This window comes from Loxodonta africana, chromosome 14 (assembly GCF_030014295.1).
Source record: "Loxodonta africana isolate mLoxAfr1 chromosome 14, mLoxAfr1.hap2, whole genome shotgun sequence".
NCBI lineage: Eukaryota > Metazoa > Chordata > Mammalia > Proboscidea > Elephantidae > Loxodonta > Loxodonta africana.
The window spans coordinates 24,274,028-24,289,085 of record NC_087355.1 but is presented as its reverse complement, the minus strand read 5'-3'; the positions used below and the strand labels follow the sequence as shown (position 1 = coordinate 24,289,085).

The following is a 15,058-nucleotide window of genomic DNA, read 5'->3' as shown; positions in this document are numbered from 1 at the left end:
AAGTAAGTCGAATACCTCCTTTTTTTTTTTTTTTTAAATTATTATTGCCTTTTATCATCAGTATTTTTATTTGCCTCTGGGGGTTGGAAACATTACATATAAACTTACAGATATATTTTAACATTGTATGTAGTGCGTATTACTAATGATAAGTTGTACCAAAAAAAAAAAAAAAAGTCTTTAAGCGCTGTTATCCGTAACTCTAATATGTCGTAAATCAGGGGCTACATGTATTATCAGAGAGTTAAAAATCCACTTAAGTTTATTTCTGTTTTCAAATATATGTGAGCAAGATGTTTTGCACTGGAAGCGTAGACATTTTTCTTTGTCCCCCTTCTTCAAAGAAAAGCATCTCTTTTTACTGTAAATCAGTGAAACAAAATATTCAGCCAATTAAGAACCCAACCAGTCTTGTTTCTAGCTCTCTCGTTTCTTACAGCCTTGCAAGCTGAGTAAGTTTAAATGTGTAAATTGTCTTAATGAGGGATCTTTGTTCTTTGATACTAGTAGCTTATCTCTTGATAAATAATTAAATTAGTAACAAACTCTTATTAAAGCATGCTAATCAGAATTGAGTTCTTGGATCTTGAAAAAAATATTTCAGTGGGGTCATGGTATTCTTCAGTTAGTTTCTGGGAATTTAAATTAGTCTAACTCTGATCCCTGCGATAACGCACACACATGTGTACACACATACGTGTAGAGAAAGGGAGATGAGGTTAAGAGACACAGCCCAAGGTAGAAAATGGAATCAGTTCAGTATTCTTAGATAGTTTGTGTTACCTTTGATATTGGAACACTAAATTGACTGCAGTTTTATGTAATTAGCATAGTGTCTGGTTCCTAGCAAGCACATAATGAATTTTGATTTCCTTTCCTGCCACCTCTCTCCTTTCTTTTATAAAAATTATATATAATTCTGTGTAGGTTTGCCAAAATTTCCACTTATGTACTTTTTTTCAGAAACCCTGGTGGCATAGTGGTTAAGAGCTTCGGCTACTAACCAAAAGGTCAGTAGTTTGAGTCCACCAGGTGCCCCTTGGAAACTATGGAGTAGTTCTACTCTGTCCTGCAGGGCCGCTATGAGTTGAAATCGGCTCGATGGCAGTGGGTGGTACTTTTTTTCTGTCAGATGTTTTTTTGCACATACATGGTGACTATACTATAGTTTATTTTTGAATTGCCACATTTTGGCACTAGACTTTTTTTTCAAAGAATATAAACATAGTATATCTGAATATAGAAGTCAGTTATTAGCTTGATAGTTTTAACATGAAAGCACATTATAGATAACGTGCAAGCTTCATCATTGAACAGCGATATTTCACTGTTTGTTGACTTTATTATTTTTTTTTAACTTTCTAAGGGACTTTAGAATTCCTTTGCAAGCATGGGAAGGAATATCATAAAGAGGTCAGTGAGTACAAGTGTTCAGAAATTTGTAAGACTACATAAAAATGTTTGCATTAGAGATCAAGTTAGAAGCGATAAAATTATTTGAAGCCAGTTAAAACTTAATCACGCCCCTGATGCTTTAGATACTGCTCTTGTCTGCAGTGGGTTCAGATTGAGAAATTAAGGAAGGCCTCTTCTTAACTGTGAGGGAGTGAGAAAGCTAATATACACATTCTTTTACATGAACACTGAGTGATCCTTACTTTGAGTTACCACAGAGGATGGAGGCAACCCAGCTCCAAAAAGCAACTCCTTCGCTCCCCAAGGACTAGTTCCCTTCGATGAGGCTTCAGAGTCCCCTGGAGCCAGGTCTTAGCCACTTAAATACATTAGGAAAAAAAATTGATCTCTGCTTAGGAATTGATCAGGTGATAATCTATTACCCAAAGATTAAATTTATATATTATGGTAGTAGCATTTAGGTTAAGTTTTCTTTTACATAATCAGTCCCTTATGTTTGAAATTCTGCTCTAAGCAATTTTTGTCCCATGAAGGATACCTGTGTTAACATTTTGCAGGCAAAGGCTAGAGCTGCGATCTCTCTGGATGGCACCGTGGGGGAAGACTGGAATTTGACTTTGTCAATGCAGTCTCCAGTGAGCTGCCTTTCTGACATGCTCTCTGACCTTGAACAACTCATTTTACATTTTATTATTAAATATGCTCTGTTAAGAGCTATGCATACCAATATATAATGTTGAGAATCTTTGATTACGTAACATATGTAAAATGATTAACCATCCTTGAATAACATCTGAGAACGTAACATTTTAATTACTTTGTAAAAAGGAATGCCATCATAAAGTGACTCTGCGTTATGATAGACTTTTTTCTCTGTTAAACTCTGTATTACTTCACAAATTGTAGTTACAAAGATCAAAATTTTAAGCCAGCTGTTATTTGGATAAATAATATAAAATTAATTTGAAACTATAACTTAACTAAAATTAAAAGAAGAGAATGCAGAATTGGAAAAGGGAAATTTGAATGTGCCATAGCTAGACCTGATTCCGAGTAGATAAAAAAAAAAGTTAATGTACATGTGCATTTAATTTTTTGAAATGGAAGATATTATTTTAAAGATTACAGTCATAAGAAACTGCTAACAATTACAACTAAAAAATAGTTTAAATGGTTTTGCAAGTGATTGTGATTATATAGCCTGGCTTTTCAATTTATTTTCCTGGCTTGATTGCCTACAGATTTAAAATATGGACCTAATTTTTACATGCTTTTCAGGCTTTCTTCATTGTACTGAAATGCAGAAGGTATCTTATCTAAGTGTGTTTTTACCCTTTGAATCACTGTCATAGTCATGTTGAAGTATAAGAACACCTAACTCTGTAATGTGAGATTTATGTTAAATTTAGCATGGGGCAATTTTATGTTTGGCATGTACATAAAAAACCAGATTTTTACAGATGAATGGCTGACAAGTTTTTTTTTTTTTTAAAGCATGCATTTTGAAGATCTACTGATGGCTCATGGAAAAACTATTTTTTATTGATGGCTCATGGAAAAACTATAAAATATTTAGATATAGTTCAGTTGATAATATCTTCTATTTTTTGTATTCACATTCCACGTTTCTTATTAATACAGGGTTTTACTTAAAAACAGAGTCATTGTTTCTTAAAGGTGAACTCTAGCTTAATTCAAAATTGGACTAAGCTCAGAGGTATTCATTGGTATGTGCCGAATCCACCCACTAAAAGATTATTTAGAGGAATTTTTCACATAAATATTTTTCCGTTAACCTTTTAAAAAGTTTTATTTAGCCCCTGTGAAATATGCTGGTTCTCCTAGGTTCATTAGAGATGATCTGAGACAAATACTTTTGGGATAGATAGAGCTCTTATTGACCTTTCCAGAATCGTAGTTGGCATAGAATTTTTGTCACTTTTCTGTCATACTCATTTATTATTAAACCCTGTACATCCTGAAACAGTAGACTAAAGTATCCCAGTGATATGACACTGTATAGATTGGATGCTTGTTTCTCATATGCTGTGTACTGTATTAAGAATTTCTTCTTCTTCTTCCTTTATTTCTTGGTGAATGAGGGTTATACTTTTAAGATAATAGATTCTTTCTTTAATGATGTCTTGGGGGAGAGTTTCTGAACAATTACTTTTTGGGATACCTATAACAGAAACCACTTTTTAATTAGATAATTAGTTCAATATAAACTAATGAATATATAATTAAATATAAAGCGTTTTGCTTGCTGTTCTGCCCCTGACCAACGGAAGAAAGGTCCAAGTGTTACAGAAAGACACCCTCCCCGTTTCACGTTGGTGGCTCTGCTGGACGTGCCTGAGTGGTGAGAAGCTAGCCCTTTTATTGCTCTGACAAGGAATCTGTTTTCTTGCCCGCTGAGTCAAGAAAGTTGAGAGACAACATTAAGCTTTCTTTTGTTTTAACATATACTGGTTGAGACTGTATTTAAAGGCCCATTCATTTAGAGGAGAAAAGAATCTGAAACTAGAAAATAAGGAACGTAGAAAATAGCTCTTGAATCAGATTAGCACAAACCACATGTTTTTCTGAAATATTCTCAGGAAAGATTTAATGAATTTAAATTTTCCTGATTTAAAAAACTTGCTTTACTCATATTTTCACTCAAAACAGATTATAGATAAATGTTTTCTAAAAAAAAAAGGAAACTCTATAAGGAACTTAAGGGTACATTTTTTAATTTTAGGAAGAGTATTTTTAAGCATAAGGCATAGGATGAAACCATAAAGGAGAAAAAGATGGATTTAAATGTACAAAAACTAAACATAAATTCAAAGAACAGCATGAGAAAACAAAAAGGAAAATTACAAATGGAAAGCACAAATTGTAGCATGTAAAAAAAAAAAAAAAAGCAACAGGTTTAAATAAAAAGAATGCATATAGGTCAATAAGAAAAAGCAAATACACTAATAGCAAAAAGGCCAGAGCACTTAAGGACACATCTAAAAAGAACAGACAATAAACAAAATGTGTTCAGCAACTAGAGAAGAGCAGATTAAAAGTAAATGTTAGACAATGTTTGATCCATAAAAATTGGCAGGAATATAAAAATGCTAACCCCAACTGTTGGGGAAGCAGGTTGTCACATACTTTGTAGGATTGTGAATTAGCAATAATAAATATACTTTTTTTTTTTCTATGCAAAGCTTAAGGAGCCCTGGTGGCGCAGTGGTTAAGCGCTCGCCTGCTAATCAAAAGGTTGGCGGATCGAACTCACCAGCTGCTCTGTGGGAGAAAGATGCAGCAGTCTGCGTCCTTGAAGATTTACAGCCTTTGAAACCCTGTGGGGGTGGTTCTCCTCTGTCCTATAGGGTCTCTGTGTATGAGTTGGAAATTCAACTCCACAGCAGTGGTTTTGGGGTAATACAAAGCTTAAAGCCTAGGCCCATTTTTTTCTGAAGTCTAATTAAAAGGTATGGAAAAATAGAAAAGATATTTTTCCGTAATAAACATAGTGGTTTTATAATCAGGAATATATATATATATATATATATATATATATATATATTTTAATTGTAAAATAAATATAATGAAAATTTTGCCATTTTAAACATTTTTAAGTGTATAATTCAGTGACATCACTTACATTCACCATGTTGTGCAACCATCACCATAATCTATTTCCAAAAGTTTCATCACTCCAAACCATACCCCTTAAGCAATAATTCCCTGTTCCCTCCTCCCCCCAGCTCCAGATAACCACTAGTAACCTTTTTTCTTTATGTATTTGCCTCTTCTAGGTATTTCATACAACTGGGATCATACAATATTTGTCCTTTTATGTTTGACTTATTTCACTTGGCGTAGTATTTTTAAAGTTCATCCGTGTCATAATATGTATCAGAACTTCATTTTCCTTGATGGTGGAATAGCAGTAGTTCCATTGTTGGGATGTACCAAATTTTGTTTATCCTTTCATGTGTTGGTAGATAATTGGATTGTGCCCACCTTTTGGCTATTGTGAATAATGCTGCAGTGAACATTGGTGTACAAGTATGTGTTTGAGTTCCTGCTTTCAAGTCTTTTGTGTATATGCTTAGAAGTGGTGTTACTGGGTCTTATGGTAATTAAGTGTTTAAATTTTTAAGAAATCACTGAACTGTTTTTCCACAGTGGCTGTACCATTTTACATTTTCACCAGTAATGCATGAAGGTTTTAATTTCTCCATATCTTTTCCAAGACTTATTTTCCTTTTTAAAAAAATTATAGTCATTCTAGTGGACATTTACATTTATTTCCATAATGACTAATGACATTGAGCGTCTTTACATGTGCTTATCAGCCATTTATGTATCTTCTATTGAAGTCCTTTGCCCATATTTAAATGGGATTCTTGGCCTTTTTGTTGTTGAATTATAGGAGTTCTTTATGTATTCTGGGTACTAAACTCTTACCAGACATATGGCTGCCAAATATTTTCTCCCGTTCTGTAGGTCATCTCTTGGCTTTCTTGAGAAAGTCCTTTGATGCACAAAAGTTTTTAATTTTGATGAAGTACAATTTATCTAATTTTTCTTTGATTGCTTGTGTTTTTGGTGTCATAACAAAGAATCAGTTGCCAAAAACAAGATCCTGAAACTTTACCTCTTTGTTTTCTCCTAAGAGTTTTATGGTTCTAATTCTTACATTTAAAAGATCATTGGATCCATTTCGAGTTAATTTTTGTGTGTGGCGTAAAGTGTTCGCATGTGGATATAAAAAATCAAATACATTTAAAACACTCACAGATAAACAGACTTTGGCCTTGAATTGTACAGTCTGGCTGCCTTAAATATTATATATGAAAAGTTAGGAAAGCAGAGTAATGTATACTGAAGTCCACTTGGAGAACCTTTTATGACTTTTTACTTCTTCTTTTTTTAGCAAGAAAATGTGTAATTGTCCAAAGTCTGAGTGAAATTAAAAGATCTTAACCATATATATTCCTTGTGAAGCCTGAAATATGTGCTCTTTATTTCTAATTCATAGACATTTAGATTACTTATAATATTTTTCTATTTTAAATAATCCAGCTGGAAAAGCCTCATACATAAGTCATTTTATATGTGAGCTAGTATATTTGCTGGATAAATTCCTACAATTTGAATTACTGGGTCAAATAATATATGTACTTTTAATTTTGATAGATGTTGCCAGATTACCCTCAGTAGAAACTTACCAATTTTCATTCCTGCCAGCAATATATAATATTTCTTGTTTCCCCACAGCCTCGGTAACACTATATGCTATCAAACTTCTGGAACTTAGCCAGTCTCATAGTTGAAATATGGTATTCAGTGTAGTTTTATTTTGTGTTTCTCCTATTATGATTAAGATTGAACATATATTGTGTACATTTAAGAGGCATTTCTATATTTTTTTCTGGCAGTGATATGGTCACCTATTGCCTGTTTTTTAGTTGCACTGTTGGTCTTTTTCTCTTACCTGGTAGGAGCATGTGTGTGCATATAGGCACACACGTGCCCTTAGGAGGTGACTTGGCAATTTTTTTTTTCTTATTTGCTTATAATGGAGTTTTCTCTCTCTCCCTTTTTTAATGTATTTGAATGGCTCTTCTTTTATAGGATTTGTAATTTTGGCATAGTTAATAAAGCCTTCTCCACTGAGATATAAAAAAATTATTTTAAGTTGTCTTCTGAAACATTTAATACAATATTGAACAGAAGTAGTAAGAGCAGGCACCTTTGTCTTAGTCTTGATTTCAAGGGGAGAGCTCTCAGTCTTTCTCCACTAAGTATAATGTTGGCTTTTGGTTTTTCATTTGTGCCCTTAATCATCTTGGGGAACTTCCCTTATAGTCTAATCTTTTTGAGGGTTTTCATCAAGAAGGGGTATTGGATTTTATCAAATACTTTTTCTGCTGACTTTTATAGTTCTCTTATCTTTAAATCTTTTATGCAACTGGATTTATCCTAAAAATATGGACCTGACTTTACTCCCAATTACATTGAAACTTCACTGTTAACATATACTAACACTCTTTGAAACTTCACTGTTACCATATACTAACACTCTGTATGTATTTGTTTTTTTTTTTTTTTTTTGAGTGTAGCATTTTTTAATTTTAATTTTTATTGTGCTTTAGGTGAAGATTTATAGAACAAAGTAGCTTTGCATTGAGCAGTTAGTACACATACTGTTTTGTGACACTGGTTACCAACCCCATGACATGTCACCACTCTCCCTTCTTGACCTTGGGTTCCCTATTACCAGTTTTCCTGTCCTCTCCTGCTTTCCAGTTCCTGCCCCTGGGCTGGTGTGCCCCCTTAGTCTCATTTTGCGTTATGGGCCTGTCCAATCTCCGGCTGAAGGGTGAACCTCAGGAGTGATTTCATTACAGAGCTAAAGGAGTGTCCAAGGGCGATACTCTCAGGGTTTCTCTGTTAGGCCGGTAAGCCTGGTCTGTTTTTGTGTGTTAGGATTTTGTTCTACATTTTTCTCCAGCTCTGTCCGGGACCCTCTATTGTGATCCCTGCCAGAGCAGTCGGTGGTGGTAGTCGGGCACCACCTAGTTGTGCTGTACTCAGTTTGGTGGAGGCTGTGGTAGTTGCGGTCCATTAGTCTTTTGGACTGATCTTTCCCTTTTGTCTTTTATTTCCTTCATTTTCCCTTGCTCCTGAGGGGCGAGACCAGTGGAGTGTCTTAGATGGCCGCTCACAAGCTTTGAGGACCCCAGACCTACTCCGCAGAGGAGGATGTAGAACATTTTCTTTATAAACTGTGTTATTGCCAATTGAACTAGATGTTCCCCGAGACCATGGTCCCCACAGCCCTCAGCCCAGTAATTCGGTCCCTCGGCAGTTTGGATGCGTTTATTCTAGACTTTCTTTCTCTCTCTGTTCATCTGACTGTTTATTCATGGACCAGTTTTAATTATTAAATCTTTATATTGTATTTTGATATGAATCTTTTTAAAACTGTTTGTTTAAAACAAATGTGACTGAAGATGTGCTTGGAGCGTGGTCTTTTTGCACACACTACCTGGGTTATGTGTGACTGGAAAGGTAAACACACCCTCGACACGAGAAGTGTAAGGTGTGAGGGAGGTCGGAGCATCGGCTGTAAGGCACTGAGAGAAGTACCAGGGAGCTACATGGCTGAAGGCTGTTAAGGCTCAGGAGGCTTTGGGGACAGTCTCCCTGAAACACCTGTGTATAACAGATGCCTCATTCCTTCTCTCATTTACTCAGAAAATACTCATAGGTTGTATTATACTATTTTGGTATTAGGCATGATTTCACTAGTTTTTCGAAGTCAAAATTGCTTCTTGAAAAGCAAGTTAATCTACAAGATAAACATGAGTAATCACCGCCTGTCACAAAAAAGGGGGGAACTTTAAGAAAATGGAACAAATGTCATTTAAAAAATTTTTTCTTATTATTATACCAATATACATTTCACAAAGCATACGATATTTTATCAATTGCTACATGTACACGTCAGTGATATTGATTACATTGTTCAAGTTGTGCAGTCATTTCGGTGAGATAAATGCCCAGAGTTTTACAGTTGTATGTATAGAAACTGTCAAACTGTTTTCCAGAGTGACTGTACCATTTTACGTTTCCACCAGCAATGCATGTATGAGTGATCCAGTTTCTCCACATCCTTGCCAGCGTTTAGTGTTATCACTATTTTTTATTTTAGCCGTTCCGATAGGCGTGTAGTGGTATCTCATTGTAGTTTTAATTTGCATTTCTCTAATGGTTAATGATGTTGAACATCTTTTCATGTGCTTACTTGTCACCTGTATATCATCTTTGGTAAAATGTCTTTTGCCCATTTTCTAATGGGCTTAATTTTTTACTGCTGATGTTTGTGAGTTTTTTTTCTTTATTTTTTTAATGTATTTTTGATACTAGTTCTTCATCGGATATGTCGCTTGCCAATATTTTTGTCCAGTCTGTAGCTTATGTTTTCATCTTCTTAACTGAGTCTTTTCCAGAGTGAAAGTTTTTAATTTTGGTGAGGTCCAGTTTATCATTTTCCTTTTTACAGTTGTGCTTTTAGCATCAAATCTAAGAACTCTTTGCCTAGGCCTAGATCCCAAAGATTTTATCCTAAGCTTTTTTAAAAAAAAAACAAAACGAAAGATTTAGGTTTAAATTCTACATTTAAATTCATGATCCATTTTGAGCTAATTTTTATCTAAGGTATCGGACTTAGGGTGAGATTTATTTTTTTGCCTATTGATGTCCAATTGCCCCAGAACCATGTGTTGAAAAGGGTAGCTTTCTTCCATTGAATTACTCTTGTACCTTTTGTCAGACATCACTTGGGTATATTTATATGGGTTTTTTTTTTTGGGTTCTTTATTCTTTTCCATCAGTTTTTGTGTTTATGTCTTCATCAATACCACAGTTTTTTTTTTTTAATTGATTTTTTAAAAATTGTAAATATATAGGTAACAGAACATTTTCCATTTCTACAATCTTCACATGTACAGTTCATTGCATTGCTTATGTTCATCATGTTGTTCATCCATCACCGTTATCTGGTCCTAGTTTTTCTGTCACCCGTAACAGAAGTTCAGTATCTCCTTACCACACAGGTTTGATTACTCTAACTGTATAATAAATCTTCAATTGGGTGGACTGATCTCTCCCACTTTATTCTTTTTTCAAACTTGTTTTAGCTATTTTATTTCCTTTGCCTTTTCATATAAATTTCAGAATAACCTTGTCTCTATGTACAAAAAATCTTGCTGGGTTTTTTAATATGAATTACACTAAATCTGTATATCACTTTGGGGAAGAATTGTCATCAGTTTCTGTTGCCTGTTAATATTTTCCCCTATGTATGGGTCAGTGGATCACATTTTTCTTTCTTTGCATGTCTCATAGTTTTATGTTGAGAACTGGACGTGTTAGGTAATATAACAGCTCTGGATATTTTAGGACACTAGGTGAGGGCAGTAGCCTCTGGTTTTCACATAACCTCTCTGTGCCTTAGAATCTTCACCTGTAAAATGGAGATAATCATAGTCCTTACTTCACAGGATCACTGTGAGGATTGCTGAGTTAATACATGCAAAACTTCTGGAACAAGCCTGATATCTAGTATGAGTTTTAGCTATAATTATTGTTTTGTGAGCTGGTTGGCATGATATATTGACTAGGGAGAGACACTCAGGATGCCAGCAGAGGAACAGTGTGGTACAATGTTTGGGTGCTGCTATAGTAAATGTTTCAATATGTGTTTCTTCCTGCTGAGAGGGCAAGTGATTTGTGTCGTATGACAGACTTAATAATCCATTATTTGGTCTTTTTTGCAATCTTAGGGAAATAATAACTAAAGCATTTTTTTCAGTGAAGAAAGATGACCAATGAGGATGATCTTTATTTTACCAGCCACATTTTTACCCCTCATAATTAAACTAGTAATTGAAGATGGCTCATTATCCCAGAAGCTGCTCTCAAATTTCATTTTCATTGCCAGTTTTGTTTTACTGGGTGAAAATACTGACAGTCCTGCCTTTATTGAAAAGGTTTAGCCTTGAAAAAATTTATTCTAAACAAGCCAACTAAGCAAGACCTTTCTTGTTAAGATGAGTGGTGAATTTATTCACCATATTCAGGTTCTTATGATTTGTCATTATATACTTTTCCCCCCTCTCTTTTAATGAAAAATAACAATTCAACTCTGGGTTTGAAAACTCTGATCAGTACCTTTCTTTGATAAGCTAGTAACATTGTACAGTAGAACAAATTTTCCAAAAGCATTTTCCATTTCATTACTGATTGTTCTAAAAAACAGGTAAGTATTCAATAAACTTTTTTTTTTTTTTTTCTGTTATCATTGTTTGTAATTTTTCAAAGAAAACTTACCATTTACCCTTTTGTACTCTGGACTTGCTGAGAAAATCAAGGGATGTCTTTTGAGGTGGATGGGTGGCTGTATCGGACGGACCTCCTAGCAAGGCTCTGCTACCCTGGGGTTTTGTCTGTATGGATTAGGACTAGACTATTACTGTACTCACCAAAAAACTGAAATATCTTGTCAAAAAGTTCTTTGTCAGTAATTTCTTTCATGAGTAGCCACCACAGTAATAACTGTTTATATACATCATTATGTTAAATGTAGAAAAAAAAAAAGGACCAAGAAACGCACAAAATAGCAATATCAGTGTTTTCATCCAAGAAAACAATTCACTCTAAGAGCAAAAACAAGGTTAATTTTTACCACTGATTTAAGTCTGCTTTTTGAGCACATTAAAATACATCATTTTGTTCATTTGTTCAGTAATGACTCTTACTTAAATGTAGCTGCTACTTTTTAATCCAGAACAGTATTGGCCCCCTTTCTAGTATAAGATCTGACCAAATTTTCCTTATTTTTTTTTAAGAGAACTTTACCTTCTGATGTGATTTCTGAAACTGATCTTAAAAAGAAACTTCTAACAGCTTTTTTTACCATCTTTTTAAATTTTTTATTGTTCTTAGCCAACACTTTCCATTTGTTTCTAATTTTAATATTCAGAAGAATTTCTTTTAAATTTTGCCCTATTAGATTTTTTTCTCCATTTGAATAGTGTTTATTTGACTTAAAAAGTAGGCAGAACTGGGGCTTCAGGTCCTCAGCTAGAAAGCCAGGTTGATAATGTGCTATCTGGAAAAGGAGAGGTGGTGTCCCACACAAATGCCCCCCGTCCTATTAGATACCAACAACAGGACAGCAGGAAGAGGAAATTTCTATAGATCGAATCAGCCTAGTGTAGTTAAAGATCATGCAGAAGGTAGATTCCATTTGCTCTAACTCCAAGAGTGACTGTGGTGGTCTGGTGGGCTCCATCTGGGGTTATGTACACTCTCTCCTGATAAATGGCTTCAGGCTTCCCTGGGAAAGAGTCCCAGCCATGAGGCCTACACTACCATCAGGGTCTCTTGCTCTCAGGTAGCTAAAGGTCAAGCAGCCTGAGCCTGGGGAGGCAGGGGCTATGCACTAGGCTGAGGTGGTGATGAAAGCTGTCGAACTCAAGGAACTAGCATTGCCAGCACAGCCTGGCTTATCCATGGTGTGACATCCGGGACTAGGGCTGCCACCTTGGTATCTCCAGCACTGCCCTGTCCCAGGGCCTCTGTACTCAGGGAGAGGCTCAGAGCCAGGGTAACAGCGTTTTCTTGTAATTGATTTTTTAAAACTTTAAAAAATCTAATTATAGAATCACAAGAAGTTGTTAAAATGGTAGAGAGGAGGGAACCCATTACTCATGGTGACATCTTAAGTAACTACAGTGTGTTAAGTGTGTTATCAAAACCAGGAAATTAATATGGGTGCAGTACAGTTAACTAGACTGCAGACCTTATTTGGTTTTACCAGTTTTCATATAAATGATCTTTAAAAATCACCATAAGACTGATAAATCATGCTGTTGCTGGTCATACGTTTTCAAATTTCCTGTTTTGAACCAACAGTCTGTGTTTTCAGTATAAGAATTCTTTATTTTTAGCAGTTTTTTTTTGATTTATTTTTAGGGAAATAGCATTATTTTTTGTTATGAAAAATTCAGTGTGACAGAAGTGGACCTGAATATTATTGGGAATTGAGTATTTATAAACAAAAGTTAGTCCAACATAGTTACAGCGAGAATTCAAGCTGGGAGCATAATGTAATTCTTTTTTTTTTTTTTCAAAGCTCTAGTATAAAAAGTGACATATTCCCTGTTTAAAGAAACATCTATGCAGTCTTTCATGGACTTCCAGAGAAATCTTTCCTTATAGACTACACTAACCATTTGGATCAGTGCAGTGGGATTTCTTTCTTGCTACATTGGCTTGTCCTGTTGTTCTGAAACCCCTAACACTACTTGCTGCTCATAAATGTGTTCTTCAGCCTCCCTGGAAGAATCATGACATTAGTGAACATTGAAAGGCAAGGTTTTGCTGAGTTTCCTTGTCTGTACATATGATAAAATCTTGTAAGAGCTCTCCAGTTCAAAACTTATTCTGCAACTCTCCCAGTAAAACCTGGAGTTACCTGAATGATTATTGAAAATAACTAAAACCTATTTTGGTAGATGTGTAGGAACAGGTTAAACACACATTGCTAACAAGTATCAATTGGTTTAGATTTTCGGGAGACCTAACTGGCCATATAAACAAACATACCCTAAATCACTCTTCGATTGTGCTTTCAGGTCTTTACCCTATTGAAAAACAACTTAAATTCACATCGGGAAGAACCTAAATTAATAAAGACCCATTCAGTTTTCACTGAAGTTGAAAATCATTCAGTAGCTGGCCCCATAGATCCACATGTGTCTTTGTACTCTTTGAGTGACTGTTAGTGGAAGTCTGTAGAAAGGAACTTATTTAGTTATGAAGAAAAGTCAGTTCAGGCTTTGCTGGGAATAAGGGATCCTGAACTCTGCATGAGTTCTTCTACTGTGATGAAATGCCTCTCTTGAGCGCTGAGAGCATTTTTCTTGCTTTATAATATTGCTATGGGCAAGCCCACTACTGCTGTGTAATAACACTATTGAAGTAATGCTGTTAGTTTCTTGATTTTTTCAGTATAGAATTTAGCCATAACACTTGTTATTATTTAAATAAGAAATAGATATGGTATTTATGCAGCTAGTAAAAAAACAAAAATCAATCATAAGACATTTTCACATATCAAATTGACAAAAGATTTTTACAGTTTTATGGAGTTATAGTTGACATATAATAAACTACACATAATGTGTACAATTTGATTAGTTTTGACATATTTATATACCCGTGAACTGAACGTTGCATACCCCAAAAGATTCCTCGTGCTCTTTTGCAATCTGTCACTCCCTCCGCCTTCATCCCCAGGCAATCACTGACCTGCTTTCTGTCACTGTTTCTGTAGATAAGTGGCAAAGATTTTAAAATAATAATATCCAATTTTGAAGTAGGAAGAAACGCACTTTCATATATTTCTGTGGGTGAGAAATCAGTGCAACATTTTTTGGAGGGTAGTGTTAGTGTCAAAATACCTAGAATGCATATCTTTGAACTAGTAATTCTGCTTCTAATTTAAGGAAATCATTTTTTATGTGAACAGGAATTTAATTACAAGAATGTTCAGCACTATGTTGTTTATAATTTCAGTAAATTACAAAGAAATTAGATGTCAGACAATATGAAATGTTTAAAGAAACAAGTTCTTATAATGAAATATTATGCTTTTAAAATTAGTAATAGAAATATATTGTGTTATAACTTTTTTCTTTTTCAAATTAATAACAACAGAAAAAGCACATAGCGGAGAAAAAGAGTAAAAGCCTACCTTTAAAAGCAAAATGTTAAAAGTAGTTTACTCTGGTTGGTGAGATTCCATCAGTATTTTTTTCACCGTTTTCTTATTAAAAAATTATTGAAATTCCTTCCTGATTATAAAACTCACATGTACAGAGCTTGAAAACTACACAAAAGCATAAAGAGAATTCAAAAATTATTTTAAGCTAGTTAGATTACTGGAAAAATAAAAGAATTATCTATGTGAGATCAGATTGTCAATGGCAACTCGAAAGGTTGAATTGGACGCTTAGGGGGTGGTGAGTTTGAAATAACGGTGGTGGAATAATTTGGAAAAGGATAGCGAGAATGGTAGCAC

At 34.6% G+C, this 15,058-nt stretch overlaps 1 protein-coding gene across 27 annotated transcripts in view; it reads left to right on the top strand.

Moving 5' to 3' along the window:
- Positions 1-15,058, top strand: part of STAU2 (staufen double-stranded RNA binding protein 2) — a 362,398-nt gene that overhangs the window by 185,098 nt on the left and 162,242 nt on the right. The gene's annotated exons all lie outside the window — the stretch shown is intronic.